Here is a 16,678-nt window from a genome sequence, read left to right on the forward strand (position 1 = left end):
ATGTATTCTTTTGCTTCCTCATTTTGCCTCTTTCCCTAGGCTTGTGTCTACGTATTAGGTAGGTCAGCTACGTCTCCTGCTCTTGGATAGGTGACCTTATGTAGGTGATGCCTTAGGGGGCCTGCAGTGTGCTTCCCTCAGTTCTCAATGTTCCAGGGGTGACCCCTATGTGGGCTACGTGTGTCCCTCTGTTGTGGCCTGTTTGCTCTCCCTGTAGGGACCCAGGGAGGCTGAGTTATGCTCCTGGCCAGCTGTTGTAATGCTCAGCTGCTTGTAGTTGTTGTGGGCCCTTCAGTCTCTTTATCAGGTGTGGGGAGCCCCAGCACAGTTGGCTGCTAGTTCTAATACCACATTACTGTTGCAGTATTTCTTTTAAGTGAGTAGGCCCCCAGCATGGCATGTTGTTAGGCTCAGGGCCTTAGAATTGCTATAAGCCTCCAGGCTTTAGGTCTCTTGTCAGCTCTCTGAGGATTGCAGCTGTGTGGGGCTGGCCTCAGGCACAGGAGCACCCAATTGTTTCAGGCTTTGGAAGGTGGGGCAAACCCCCTATGTGGATCTTTGAGAAGCACAAGTCTTCTGCAGCTGACAAGCCCCACCGCCCACAGGTCCACACACACAGTCAACACAGTCCTGCCTCATGTGTGCGCCCCGACCCCCCAAAGCGCACCCAGTCTCTCCACAGTGGGAGCCCCCCACACTCCACCATCCTCCCACAGTATCCACCTGCTCCTTGTGCATGCCCCGCCCCACCGAAGTCTGCTCAGTTGCCAGGCTGCAGAGAATCCAGTCACCAATCTATGCAGGCCCACAAGTTGCCCCAGGGCCTGCTGTTGGGTGGGACCAGTCTCCAGGGTGGGCTGCCTGCCTGGGCAGAGCTGGACCAAATCGGTGCTCTAGCGGGTGGGGCAGACCCCAGGCCAGCAGGCCCCAGGGAGAACTCCAATGGGGTCTGTGTCAGCACGCCCACACCAGGCCACAACAATGGCTGCCACCAATGTCCCAGTCCCTGGAGAGGTCTCACCTCTCACCGAGATGCACTCAGGGCCTATTAGGTGAGTCTCTTTTCACCAAAGCACTGTACACCTTTCTTTCTGGTGATTTTAGGTTGCTTTCTGAAATGGGTGAGTTTGCATGTGGGCCCTTTAAGAGCCGGTTTTAATTTCTTTGTGAACCAGCTTTTCTGAGGGTGCTCCCCAATGTTTTAGTAGCAGGCAAAGTCAGATATTATGCCACTCGTCTCGATTATGCTGGGTCCACAAAATGCCCCCAGAGGGGGCGCCGCCCAGTTCAGGGCCCCACGCCTCCAGGGAGGGCTGCGTACCTGTGGGCTGCTCCCCGGCAGCCGTGAGGTGCTGTGGCTTGTGAAGGCGGCGTTTTTCCTCTCCAGAAGGGAGTTTCTGCCTCTTCCACCTCAATTAAGATTGTGCTTTGTTGCAGGAGTTCCTCTTATCCAGGTTTCAGTTCTGTCTCCGGGGTAATTTTTCCACGAGTAGTTGTAAATTGACTGTGTCTGCGGGAGGAGGTGAGTTCAGAGTCCGCCTACCCTGCCATCTTGACTTCCTCCTCTCAACAATGGAGTATGTTAAGAGTTCTCTTAACTTTTATGTGCCAAGGTCTCTTAACCTCTAGCTTTCAACTGTTTTCTAGATTTTACCGATGATGAACAATGGCCCAGTGAGGTTAAAAAAAAATTTGCATAAATCTCATGACTGGTAGGTGACAGCGCTTGGAATCAAATGTAAACCTGTTTGCTTCCAAAGAAAATGTTCTTTCCATTAAGTTGCCATATATCTAGTAGGTAGAGATAGACAAATACTTTAGCAATACTAAAACAAAGATAGCATTTTCATATGCTATGAAAGAGGCCCAAACCTCCTCTAAACCACAGTGAATCACAACAGCATCATTATAGAATGTCTTCAACTAAAAATGTGGGTCATGTTGAGCATCAGGGTGTCTGTATGACTCCCTTTGTCATATTGGATTGCATCCATAAACCATGTAGCCAGATGGTGTGGATATGTTTGACTGAGTCTGAGCTGATGGGTTCTGATGTGTTTGCTGAATGCTTTCCCATCACAGCCATCCTCACAACCCATCACTAGAGGTTTGGTTTCTCAAGATAGTGTTCCTCCTCTGATTATATGTTTAAAATTAGAAAAGATAACGTTTCCAATACAAATTTGTACTATATGTCTATTTTTTCTGCTTCAATGATCAAATTTGATTGATTTAATAAAGAAGAATTGGACATCCAAAGCAATTTTTATCATAGGAAGAAGGAAACAGGAATATAGTTTACCTTTCTCTGAAAAGCAGAATTAGAATTAACATAAAATGATCTGTGGTTTCATATGCTTTGAAAAGATGACAGGGAAATAAACAAGAATGTCCATAATCTCAATTCTACATAATAGAAGAGTCATTCAAAATGAGATTTGGGGGAGTAAAGACAATATTAAAACATAGTCCCACAAGTGACATTCCATATCTACTAATGTTATTATCATCTCAGTGTGAAACCTCCTTATGTTCCACATACTAAGACACAATTTAGAAGCTTGGACATTAAAAAGCTTAAATTATAATTATTTTCTTTGTATACTTAGGTTAACCACACGGATTTTATTTTAATTAATTAAAATACTACGAAAACCAAACATTTAAAATCCATCTAACTCATTCGCTAATCTGCATCACAAAAGAATTAGTATAAGAATTCTAAAGTCATTTGTGAAGTCATTTATAACCTTTATGTATTTCTTATTCTCTTGATTAAATTACATGTCTGAGTGATTCTTAATTATATTTTGCCAAATGATTTGAAAGCTTTCTATCTTAAGGTCTGTTAGTAAACAAATGAATGTGAAAAAATAGAATATGTCCAATATAATTCATCTAATGTAAAAGCTTTATCATTGTCACAGGCATCCTAGTGCAAATGGTTGCTACTAATAAAGTCAACTTCAGCAAGAGCTATCTTGGCAAACGGGAGGCTCAGGAAAGATATATTGTAGACATCTCCTTGAAATTTATGCTCCATACAGATTATCTTCTATTAACTGGTGAGCTTGAACCTTGAAAGGAGTTTCAAGTTTCAGATAAGTAACACACATCACTGAACATTACGTCTGCCACCTGGTAATGGATAATATAAATACAGCACATCTATTCAGCAGGGAAGGGAAAGTGCTTCTATAGCCAATTCTCAATTATTCGGGGTAATGGGGGAAAACCTCCAAGTGGTTATCCATAAATACAGATAATTGGCAGAATATGTAAATTAGGTCCCAACTCACAATGTTTATGAACATTTTGGCTGAATAGTGATAAAAGCAGAAATGAAGAATTATTAAAGCACCATAATTATTATGAAGCATTTGACAGATTCATTCTTGCCTGGTTCTCCTCTCATCTCTCTAAATTTTCCTCCTCCATCTCCTCCTTTGTCCACTCTCAGAAGGCATATCTTCCTCTGGGCTCTGCATTCAGCTTTCTTCTTTTTCATATGCAAATTATTTCTGGTTCATCTCACTCACTATCACAGCTACAGATAGCAAGAGAGCAGATGCATAATACATGCTGGTTGAATGAACAAACTCCTAAGATACCCTCCCTCAGGTTGTTTCAATTTAATTAAATGCTTAATGTATAGTGGGTAAGGTTGACAAACTTATATATGTGTCACAGTTATCTGAGGAGTTTTATTTTAATGCAGATACCTGAACCATTCCTACATCACTGACATCAGAATCTTGAAGGTGATCAGGAGAGAGAAGCAGGAAATCCTCACTAAAAAGAAACAACAAATTAACCAAACAAACACAGAAAAACAAGTAATCCATTCAAGAATTGGAGAATACTATTTCTTTTTTGTGTGTGTGAGGAAGACAAGCCTTGAGCTAACATCTATTGCCAATCCTCCTCCTTTTTTTTCCCTTTTTCTCCCCAAAGCCCCAGTAGATAGTTGTATGTCATAGTTGCACATGCTTCTAGTTGCTGTATGTGGGACACCACCTCAGCATGGCCGGACAAGCCGTGCATTGGTGCGTGCCCAGGATCCGAACCCAGGCAGCCAGTAGTGGAGCGTGCGCACTTAATGATTTCTATCCAGGTGGATGATTCTCTGATTTTCTTTAAGTGGCTTATGTGAGTGTATTTAGTCTATGTAATTGAAAATTCTTAGTCAAAATGGCAGCTCCAACCATCATAGAACCAAGCTCCAGCCTTGTCATCACACTTGACTGGCTATAATCAATCATGTAGCCATGGCATGGATCTCAAGATGGGTGAATTCATTGAACCAGAAGAGATTGGCAGGGCCTATTTGGACGCCGTCAGATCTGCATCAGTCTATAAACTGAACAAATATTTTTCCAGCAGAACTCGCTCTGCATCAGGGACTATGATATCAGATGAATTGTTGAATACTCCTAACTGCTTGGCTGATAGCATTTTCCAAAAGGACTTTTGACATATGAAAATGACTAAGACAGTTTTTCGTAGAACAGCTGTCTGTTCTATCACTTGCCTATGGAATTAGTCGTTGGTTTTTATCTTTGTCCCTTTACCCAGTGATCTTTCAAAAATCTTTCTTAAAATCTTTTAATCGTGCTTAGAATAAAGGCCTTTATCCTTAAAATATTTTCATTAGGCCCTCCAGAATCTGGCAGAGACCTCATTCTCTGCAACACTCTTTCATTTGTGCTCAATTCTCCAGCAATCGTGGATTATCTTTTCATTCCTCAAAATGATCACACTCTTCTGTTTGGTTTGGTTATTCTGCCTATATTGCTTCCAGTGTTCTTCACCCAACTTCCCACTCTTCTTTCAAACCTAATGTCACTTTCATCAGCCTTCACATAGTTGATTGCCACAGCTTAATGATGAGTCTTCTCCTCTGCCCCTGAAGCAGTCTCTGAACTGTAACCAGAGTCATCTGTTTCCTAAAGCAGATCCTGTAGTGGACCCTGGGCCTCAAAACCTCCAGGCGTCTCCCATTTGCTCTCAGGATAAAACCACAACCTGAACCTGGCTTTCAAGGCCCTTAGTGGTCTAGTCTCTGCCAACCTTCTTCATGTGCCTGCTCTGCGTGCTCAGCTACGTGGGACTTCTTTGAAGATTTAGGGCCTGCCTTGCTTCCTTCTGCTGCAAGATGTTTGCACACACTCTTCCCTCTGCTTGAACCACTGTTCTTCCTGACTTTGCCTATAAAGTCCTTTTCCCCCTTCAGCATCCAGCTCCATCATGACTTCTGCAGTAACGTTCTTTTTCCTAATCTTTTTTTAGACAAACCTTCTCATAGTGTAATTTGTTACAGCTGAAATTTAATCTTTTTTCTTTCTCATCAATGTATTCCATTGCCTGCCACAGTATTTGGCACATATTAGGTGCTTAATAAATATTAATGGGAAGAATTACTAACTAAGATACCTGCTTATTCCCCTAGGTTCCATCAAATGTCTTTGTTCTGTGCCTCTCAACATTCTGTTCTACTATTTTCATTCTTGTAATCACTGGTTCATTATCTGTCATGAGCTATGAGAATGTAAGTTTCTTGAGGGCACAGGATTTGTCTGCTGCAATCCCAGTGCCCTATTTAATATCTGAGGCATAGGAGACAATTAAAAAATAAGTGAAGTTGAAATAACTACATGTAAAACTATGATTAATATGAGTTTCCTCACCTAAATTTTTGGAATCGATTCAGCTTTACACAATCCATTTAATGCCTCTGGTTATTAAGTCAATCGTTCTGTCTTTCAAAAATTTTCCCCAATCTACCCTCATCCTATCTGTCCCAAATATCAGCAGGGGTCTACAGAATACACTGGTTCTTTCTTTCAAATTATTCTTGCAAACCATCCAAGGTGCCGGTGGATGTCCATGCAATCTCAGAGAGCAAAGAAATGTTCCTAATTAGTCGTGTCTGTCTTATGTCTAAGTTTGGATTTGACAGGGCATGCTTACTACTACTAATAATAACACTAATAATAGCTAACATTACTGAGTACCTACTCAGGACCAGGTACTGTGTTAATCATCTTCTATAATTTACTCAATTGAATCCTCTCTATATTCTATATGAGAAGTGATAACCTCCCCAAGGTTACAGAAATTAAGTCTTAGAGCTGATGGTGTTCAGGGCAAGCTGTCCCAGGAAGCACTACTCTGGTATGCGGATTATTTCGAGCTGAAGACAATAAGGACTCAGAGAGCTCAGGAAAAATATTTGAGTTTTTCTTCCCAAACTGCCTAAAGAATTTAAAACCAAAAAATCTGTTTTAGGAAGGGGTTATTATCATGACTGCTATAAAAGATAATTTAGGATAGAAGTTATAATAGAAAAGGCACCAACAAGCCCATCTTATCGGGAGTTTTGTCTCTCTGGCCACATTCTTTGGATGGCCCTGCGAGGAGTTGTCAGACAATCATTTACAAGGGAAGTCTCCATTTGTAAAGGTATCTCCCTCTCTGTATTGAGAAAAAGGGGGGGTGAGCTCATTTCTAGTAACTTATCAATGTGGAAGATGAGGCCTTGGGGCTGTATAATAAACCTTACTCTTGTTTACTGTGCTTTAGTGGTAATCTCCTGTAACTGACTCCCCCCACCCCCAAATCCTCCTTTGTCATTGGCTGAAAATGATATTTAAGACTAGAATTTCTGCTATTGTGTTGAGAAACTCAGTGTCCCTGCTTTCTCCCATGTATACATGTTATTAAACTTGGTATTATTTTCTCCTGCTAACCTGTCTTGTTGATTATTTGGCCAGCCAGAAGAACCTTAAGGGAAAGGGCAGAGGGAGATTCTCCCTCTTCCCCTGACAGTTTTGGCGAGCCAGCCAGGAGAAGCACTGGCTGGTAAGTTGCCTTCTCTGGCTGGAAGACCTGCCTTCTCCCTGGACTACTGCAGATGATGAGATACGGGAACGCCTGATGAAAGCCAGCAAAAGGTAAGACTTCTTACCACGTCAGCCTCCCAGAATCTCTATCTGCAGAGTCCGGCGGAAAGAAGTGGTGAAAATTTTTTTCTCTTTCTAAATTTAGATTGGCAAGAAAAAATATTTGGGAAACTAGTTTCTTGGGCTTTTAGTGACTCTTGGTTTAAATTTGGTAGAGTACTCTTGGTTTTGATCTTGATCCCTTTTCCTCCCAGAGGTAGTCTCTGTTTTTCTCTTTTGTCTGTGTCTTTTGTCATAAGAAGGAAATACCATAGGGTAAGACGCAGGCATAGGCCCTATAAGCCTGCTATCCGGGCCGGCCCCACAGACTGGTGAGTTTGCGGGTCTCACCAGACCGGAGTCTACAAACTTTGCTGTGGGTTATTATGCACATAAAGTGAAGGTCATTGCCAAGGGCATCTTGGAAGCCAAAAAGGCCGCAAATTTGGTGGGCGCGGGTCGAGCAGTTAAGAGCCATTAGGGCTCTCGCCACTTTCAGAAGACTCCCGTGTCAGGATAAGTTGGGTCACGGAACGGGGTAGATGACACAGGTCCCCCGCCAACTGCAAAAAAAGGTCCGTGCAACGACGAGGTACTCTGTAAAACACACAGTCCCCAACCCCGTGGCACCTCCCCCTCTAAGTATTATTCTGGCTCCAAGAGACCTAAGGCTTGGCTAAAGCTGTCATTGTGCACAAAAAAAAAAAAAAAAAAAAACCGGATGAGGTTTTTCCTTCTGTCTTGTTCTGTGTCCTGAAAAAACTTGGCTTTGTGACCAGTGAGAATATTCTCCTTGGTCTCCACCATACGGAAGGTGCATTTACCAGGGTGCACCTTGGTGGCCAGTCGAGTAGACTGGGGTTCCAAACTGTCTCTTTGTCCGGCTGTGCCAAGTTCTCAGGGGAGTTTGTCATAAAAGGCCCAGTCCATAAGGGCTTTTGTCGTCTTTACCTTCGTTGCTTGTTAGTGCTGGAAAAATCCCATTCCAGTATCGCCTGCCCGGTGTCACAGATTAGCGGGTCTGTGACTGGAGGCGTCCCACACTATTGTGAGACCGGAGACACTGTTTTCACTACACCATCCTTACCGCCTGTGCAACGAAGGTCTTTACTGTCTCTAAATATCTTTGAGAGTGAATTCTGTGGATCATGGGGGCTACATCATCTGCGCCCACCCAGGGACGCCTCTTGCATCCATGGTGAAGATTTATTCTAAGCGTGGAAAGTTACCTCCGGGTCTTTCCTTAAAAAGGCTTATTGGTTCGAGTCACTATTGGAATAAATATACAAGTGAAGATCCTACTGTCAATGGCCAGACGACGGATCCTTTGAATTGGAAAAACTTCTAAATTGGGAGAAAAAAAATATTTTGAGAGCTCTCACATAATTGCTTAATTGATACCTAAGAATTAAGGCCAAAAAAAGGAAGGGAAAAATTTGACTAGTCTTAAGACCTTGACTCAGGTTACAATTGAATTGAGAACATGTAAAAGTGTAAGTGTTGATAAGATTATAAAGGTTAGAATGTTTGAGCTAATTTTATACAAAGAGGTTACATCAACTTTGCCTGAGTATGTTTTAAAATGTCTGACTGGGAATGCTTCTCTTGTCCAAAATTAGAAGACCAAGACCTATTGATAAAAATCTTAATGATAATTATGTTTAAAGGTGATGAAATTTACATAAAATTTTGTAGAGAAAAACTGATGTTATTTCTATTACAGAACTGGTTAACAAAAATAGTAATTTAAATGATGGCTAATTTTATCTGAAGTCTTATGAAGTCTTATAGACAATCTAAATAATTATTGGGAATAAATAACTAAATAGTTGTGAAAAGGATGAATGTTGGATGAACTTTAAACAATAATTATGTGTTATGGTGGTTACAGCTTCCAAACTCTTTTTGGTGACTTAAAACTTGAGAGTTTTGCTAAGTTTTATGATAAAAATTCTCTGAGTATCATCATTTCCAAATAAGATAAGATATTAGACATTGATTACTAAATGTACATTTGTCTACTTTTGGCTTTTCATTACAGGAAAACTAAAAGATATTTTGGGTCTATTGGTAAACGTGTTTTATTAAAAGATTGTACTATAAAGTAATGTGTTTCTAGAAGTTATAAAGTGTTTATAAATTTTCCAAGCCACAAGATACTAATGTAAAAAAAAGTTTATAATTGTTTACTTAGTTTTTACTTACAAATTAAGGTTTCTAAGGGGTAAAATTCCTAATTAATATATGTAATTGAGGCTACTAAAAATTAAGAAAAATATGTCTGTGTACAAAGAAAGTAAGATGTATAAAGGTACAAAAAATGGAAATATTTTGTTTGGTTAAGAAAGATAAATTTGTCCTCAAGTACTAGGAGGGAAAAGAAAGACATGGGACAAATTCTAAATGTAAAAAGAAAGTTATAGAAGGTTTGTGAAAGAAGAATTCTGGAAAAAGAGTTTTATGCATGGTCAAGTTGGCTAAGATTGAAATAAATTTAATTAAGTAAATGAGTTTTAATAGCAGAAATAAGCTGGTACAAAATTAAAATTTGGTCTTCTGTCTCTTAAAAAGATAATTTGCTTAAACTTGATAAAAAGGTTACAAAAGATTTTTCTTTACCTTTGAGTAAGTCTACCTAAAAGACAGAAAAAAAAAAAAAACTGTTAAAATAATTTCCTACGTTCAAAAGACTGAGGTCTCTCTATTAAGGCTTTTTAGACTGTTAATGCTCTGTTTGCTTTGATTGTTTATATTTTTGACAAGCTCCCCCAAAATTCATATCTTAAAGTCTTTTTTTTTTTTTTTAAAGATTTTATTTATTTATTTTTCCCCCAAAGCCCCAGTACATAGTTGTCTGTCATAGCTGCACATCCTTCTAGTTGCTGTATGTGGGACACGGCCTCAGCATGGCCGGAGGAGCGGCGCCTCGGCGCGCACCCAGGATCCGAACCCGGGCCGCCGGCAGCGGAGAGCACGCACTTAACCACCAAGCCACGGGGCCGGCCCTTAAAGTCTTTTTTTAACTTTTATTTCTTTGAGAATTTTCAAAGGGCCCTGGAACTTCTCAAAGAAATTTGCTCTCTTCCTATAAGGGGAAAGATACTAAACTTATTAGGCTTATTCCATATGTTCAATTACATGGAAAACATTGTCAAAACAGTGATGATAAGCCTGCTTAGGTGCTATTATGTGGGCAAATGTTATTGACATAGGTGTTTTAAAATTGTATAACATTACTGAAATTCTGATCTGTCCTGATTATCAGTCATAATTCTGGTTATTATTATTTTAAAGTGTTGTATGTCACAAAATTAACCAAATTTCTTTGGCAATTGCCATTTTGAGGTCTTTTTGTTTACAAACATTTCTTTGCTCTAATGCTTTTGCAAAATATGTTTCAACTTCAGAAAAATTCATGAAAAAGACTCTGATATTTACACTAGAATACAGGTTTCTGACAAACTTTCTGATCATAAAACTGAACTTGGTAAAAAATTACAGAAATCTGATAGAAAAACTGACTTCATGAAGCTGCTAACAAAAAGACTGGGATCGAGAATGGATTACACAGGACTGAATGAACTGATAAAGATGATTATAATTTTTATGATTTTTCATTTGAAGTACTGCTGAATTTTTAATGTTTTGTTTTTTCAGATTTAAAGAAAACTTTTTCTCTTTTCTCCTGAGCTAGCTATGACTTATAGCAATTTGGTAAATGATATTTTTGTAAGTAAAATTAAAATATTTATCTTTTTCTCTCTACCTGATCCCTCGAATTTAGAAACTCTTAGTAAGTGAATATTGTTGTTTTCATGGCAATATAGTTATTTGCATAAGTTCAATAAGAATCTGTTCTCCTTATAACAAGACACAATTGAAAACACTGGTTCTATTACCAAGGTTGTGACTGGAACATCATATTTACAATATAACCATACAGCTTTTAAAAAATGAAGATTGGACTTTATAGAATAAAGTCACGTAGAAATTGGCCTGGTACCTTATGTTCCAAGCAGCACTTACCAGGATAGGTAAAAAATGTCACTTATCTGGCAGGTACAAGAAACCTCGAAATATTTTGGGGAAACCTCAGAAGAGAGGAATTCACCCAAATCTATAGATATTGCAGGCAAAGTCTGATGACAAAATCCTTGGCTTGGCTTTCCTGGCCTCGAGAGACCTTTAAAGTTCAATCTAAGATTCCTTATAAAAAGTTCCAGCAAAGCAGATTTAAAAGAGCCTATGTGATCAACTGCTATTCTTGCTGTACTTATGTAAATAATTGAGCCAACTCTGTTGGAACTAGACTTATTTTGCAAACTAGTTTTAATTTTGCTATCTTAATAAAAATGAGGGTGATTTTAGAGAAAAAAAATTATATTTCAATAAAAACTATTTCAGTATAAGTTTGCGGATATTAGATCCTAGTTTTGTTGTCTTTTGAGGTTTTTGTTTTATATCTGTTGACTGGACTGGATCCTGATTTCTTCTAGTCTCCTAAAATATCTGGCTACAGATGTCCAAACTAATGTTTTTGATTTTTTCCATCATTTTCATTTAAAATCACTGAGAACTAAACCTGCCCTTTTTCCTGAAGCCTTACAAACTGAAGCTGATGAACTTGATATAAACTTAAGAGATGACCTGACGATACCATCAGTTCCATCAGAGACATTTTAAACTGCAAAAGATACTTTGACGCTGACATCTAAAATTCTTCTTCACTGGCTGTCCTCTAAACTCAAAAACTGGTTTACAATTTGCTCTAACCATTAACCTTGTTTTTCTTTCGTTTACACAAATATGCTTTTAGAGTCTGCCATGCTGTTGGCACAATTTAGAAATCCCGTAGATTCTTAACTTCTACAGGAACTCCTATTGCTAATAGACACTTAATTACAGCCTTATTACAAGCTATTCACCTTCCTTCAAAAATTGCCATTGTTCATTGTTCAGCCCATACTAAAGAGACTGATGTCATATCTTTAGGGAATGACAGGGCTGACAGAGCTGCTAAACATGCAGCTCACTATGGACCCCCTTATCCGTTTTCCACCCAATTCTTAAACCTGCCTTTATCCCTGACTGATGTTATTAACTATCAGGCAAATACCCCACAATCTGAAAAAGACAATTAGATACAAAAGGGTGCCAAACAATTATCAGATGGATTATACATTGGACCAAATGGACTTCCAGTAGCTCCTTTTCTTTTGACTTTTTGGCTTGCACTTATCTCCCACCAAATGGGACATATGTGCAAACGGGGGATAGTTAAGGAACTGAAAGACAATTGGTTTTGCCCTGGCATCCATAAAATTTCTGACCAAATTACCTCCCAGTGCACAACTTACAAATCTTACCAAGTCTCTGGGAGAAATCAGTGTGATCCAGGAAGTCCTCCCAGGCCCACGCTGCCTTTTGCGGCACTCCAAATGGATTTTATAGACTTGCCTTCAGCTTTAGGTTACTCTCACTGTTTGGTTATTGTCTGCATGTTTAGGGGGTGGACTGAATGCTATCCGACCAGACATGAAGATGCCACAACAGTGGTAAAAAAAAAAATTAATAACTAAAGTTATTCCTCGTTTTGGCATTCCTTTATAGATTGAATCAGACCAAGGAACTCATTTTACAGCAGAGATAAACCACTTACTTGCAAAAACTCTGGGGTATTCATTAAAATTTCATACCCCATATCACCCTCAGTCATCAGGACAAGTGAAACATAAAAATCTAGATATAAAAAAAACTCTAAGAAAAATCTGTCAAAAAACTAGACTTAAATGGCCAGAAGCTCTGCCCTTGGCCCTTATGAAGATTCAAAATACTCCAAATAGCAGACATGGATTGACTCCTTTTAAAATAGTTTTTGGACGTCCGATGCCTACTGGTGTCTCTAAACCTTCAATTCCTGGATTAAATAAATATTATGAAAACTTAAGTAAACAATTTGATGCTATGACTTGTTATATACAAAAATTAACTAGTATACTTGAAACATATCGTCAACAGGTAAAAGAGACATGGCCACCACCTTCTGACAAGCCTTGCCATCCCTTTCGACCAGGAGACCGGGTGTACATCAAGGTCTTTAGAAAAAAACACGCACTGTCACCTCGCTGAGAAAGACCTTATAAAGTCTTACTGACGACCTGCACTGCCATCAAAATAAAAGAAAAATCTTCCTGGATCCATGCGAGCCACGCCAAAATAGACCCAGAACATCGCTCTCAAGACAACTGAGAGATAATCCCCACAGGTGACCTTAAATTAAAAATTTCGAGGGCCAAAACACAGGCCCCAGAAACAGCCGACATCACGAAGTAGACAGCTTTTCCCAAGATCACGGATCAAGAAAACCTACTTTGACCCATTTCCTCCCCCTTACTTTAAAATTCCCTATATATATATACACACTCACACACACAATCTATTAGTAGATATATATATATATTTTAATCATTTATTAGAAAGCTGACTAGAGAGTGCTGGTCTCTATCTGTCCCTCTTCCCTCTCTAAGTCTCCGCTATGGGCTCTTTTCCGATCTGTGTCTTGCTTTTACTAACCCTCTCCTTTTCAACAGGTCGGGCACAGACCAAACACCCCCTCGTGCCAGTTTACCAAGCCCTAGCCACGTTAACTAATCAATCTGACTGTTGGTTATGTCAACAGCTAGATAGTGCAAAAGAACCTGAACTCGTCTTTGTTCCTGCTGATGTGAACACCTGGTGGACTAAATATAGAAAATGGACGAGTAACAGAGTATGGTATCCGCAACAAGGGAAACTTCACTCTGCTTCTTCTCCTGGTGAGTCACTTGGGCCCCAGAAAGATTACTTAAAAGGTCAAGGACTGTCCTTTGCCCAAGCACAAACAATAAATAAAAGTTTTTCCCTCTACATTGAAAATAAACATGGCACTAGACCTTTCCTGGGTGATATACCGAGACAATATTGCCGTCAAACTCTGTGGTTTGATTCCGCAGGTGGCATCTTCAAAACTCTCAAGAAAATTATAAGTGACTCTATCACTACTCCCTCTGGCACAAACATTTGCCAAATCACCAAGTGCTCTAGATGGCTTACGAGCCACCCCTGTGCAACTTGGGGTATAGCAGCTATCCACATGGTTAAGCTGCCCAATGCCACAGACTATATATGGGTAGATCAAAAATCTAGACTCACCTGGTCAGGTGACAAGACCTGGCTTTATAGCTGTCAGAATCAGACTGCAGGCCTCCTGTACCAGCTATTCCACAATCTGTTCTGTTCTCGCAGACTGACAAGAGTTCATGAGAAATAGAGATGTTTAGGTAGTAACAGTGCAAGTGGCACAGATCATGAAATAGTCCAGATCCTGAGAACTACAGACTCAATTCTAACCTTGTCTTTAAACTACACTGGTCTTTTCATTTTATACGGCAACAAAATATATAAAAGATTCCCACCTAATTGGTCAGGACGATGCGGACTTGGATACCTGGCTCCTTCTGTCACCAAACACTCCACCTTAAATGCTAGCCAAATTACAAACTTGGGTTCGTTTGTTCATAAGATTGTGCCACATAAACGTGCCAGTCAAGAAATCGTGAAAAATCCATTTGTGTATCACAACTCCAAGTTCTTTTCAGCCTTGAGAGTCCTATTCCCCGGCTTTGGAAATTATGAGTTAAAAAAAAACAATATTAAATCTCTCTGTGGTAATAGAACAAGAGTTCAACACCACCATGCAAACCTTAAACATACTCCAGTCAGAGATTAACAGCCTAGCATCTGTGGTGCTCCAAAATCGACATGCTCTAGACGTACTCACTGCCCAGCAAAGAAAAACATGCACAATCATTAAAAAAAAATGTTGCTTTTATGTGAATCAAACAGGTCAAGTAATATCTAACTTAAATCTATTAAAAGAAAAGATTGACATTTTTCATCAGATAAACGAAGCTCACACATTTTATTAGACTGACTTATTTCCAAGATTGGGGGACTGGTTTAATGGAGTGTGGGGAAATATGCTCCGATTTGTTCTTTTCTGCTTGTTCATCCTCATTCTAATCTATGTTCTTTTCTCTCTTTGCAGACTTCTTATCACTTGGGTACTAACACGATTTCTCTCTCCACAGTCACCAGCTCAGCTTTAATATGTGAAACTTCTAGGGAAGTTTCAGAGGAGGGAACTGATGGTGCTCAGGGCAAGCTGCCCCAGGAAGCACCACTCTGGTATGCGGATTATTTCGAGCTGAAGACAATGAGGACTCAGAGAGCTCAGGAAAAATATTTGAGTTTCCCCTCCCAAACTGCCTAAAGAATTTAAAACCAAAAAATCTGTTTTAGGAAGGGGTTATTATCATGACTGCTATAAAAGATAATTTAGGATAGAGGTTACAATAGAAAAGGCACCAACAAGCCCATCTTATCGGGAGTTCTGTCTCTCTGACCACATTCTTTGGATGGCCCTGGGAGGAGTTGTCAGACAATCATTTACAAGGGAAGTCTCCATTTGTAAAGGTATCTCCCTCTCTGTATTGAGAAAAAGGGGGGGTGAGCTCATTTCTAGTAACTTATCAATGTGGAAGATGAGGCCTTGGGGCTGTATAATAAACCTTACTCTTGTTTACTGTGCTTTAGTGGTAATCTCCTGTAACTTGACTCCCCCCACCCCCAAATCCTCCTTTGTCATTGGCTGAAAATGATATTTAAGACGAGAATTTCTGCTATTGTGCTGAGAAACGCAGTGTCCCTGCTTTCTCCCATGTATACGTGTTATTAAACTTGGTATTATTTTCTCCTGCTAACCTGTCTTGTTGATTATTTGGCCAGCCAGAAAAACCTTAAAAAAAAGGACAGAGGGAAATTCTCCCTCTTCCCCCGACAGAGTTAAGATTGAAACCCAGGCAGGCTGATGCCTTAGCCTGAGTGCATAACCAATTTCTGAATTCCCTACCAATAGTCAAGTTTGCATTTGCTGCTTTCCCACAGCCATTCTTCATACATACATTTAACCGATTCCATGTGTATTTGAACTACTCCATCTCCTTGCAAGACACTCACGAGAAAACCCTAGCCAGATACCTTTCTTCATTATTTCCTTCACCCCCTTATTTGCGTGGGCCTGTTTCTTGATCCCACCAAACTCTTGGAAAAATCCAATTTTGTAATTTTCAGTTGCCCCATTGTAAAAGAAGCTGTTGGTACACTGCACATATCTTCCTGGCACACATGGCTGGGATCTGGAGAACAAACAGCCCAACTTCCTTACTTCTTAGTTGGATCAACTCTGAATCATGTTCTAGACTGCCCCCTGTAGTTCTCTAGTGGGAATAAACCTCAATTCCTCAATTCATCACAGCAGTAACCAGCTCAATAAAACACCTTGTGCCCACCTCTTTCTTCTCCCGGTCTTACACCCCCATTCCCTTCCTGGTGCTTCCTAGGATCACCTCCCAGATTCGCTATTTGCATTCCAATCCTTGTTTCAGAGTCTGCTTTGGGGGCAACTCTCCCTAAGATCTGCTTGCGTCCATGGGGCCCCACTCTTCTGTTTTCTTTCAACTCCAACAGCCTACTTTGGACTTCCTCTTGAATGGAATTTACCATTTCTGTTCAGTAAGTTCCCATAGTCGGCTCTACCTTTACCTGTATTTTTTTAAATAGAATATCTTGTAACTGCCCCTAACTGCCTCTCCGCTAGCTTCTATTTTTCTTTTGCACCCACTATGCCATGCAGTCAC

This window comes from Ceratotherium simum, chromosome 30 (genome assembly GCF_057802395.1).
Source record: "Ceratotherium simum simum isolate JZ-2026a chromosome 30, ASM5780239v1, whole genome shotgun sequence".
Lineage (NCBI taxonomy): Eukaryota > Metazoa > Chordata > Mammalia > Perissodactyla > Rhinocerotidae > Ceratotherium > Ceratotherium simum.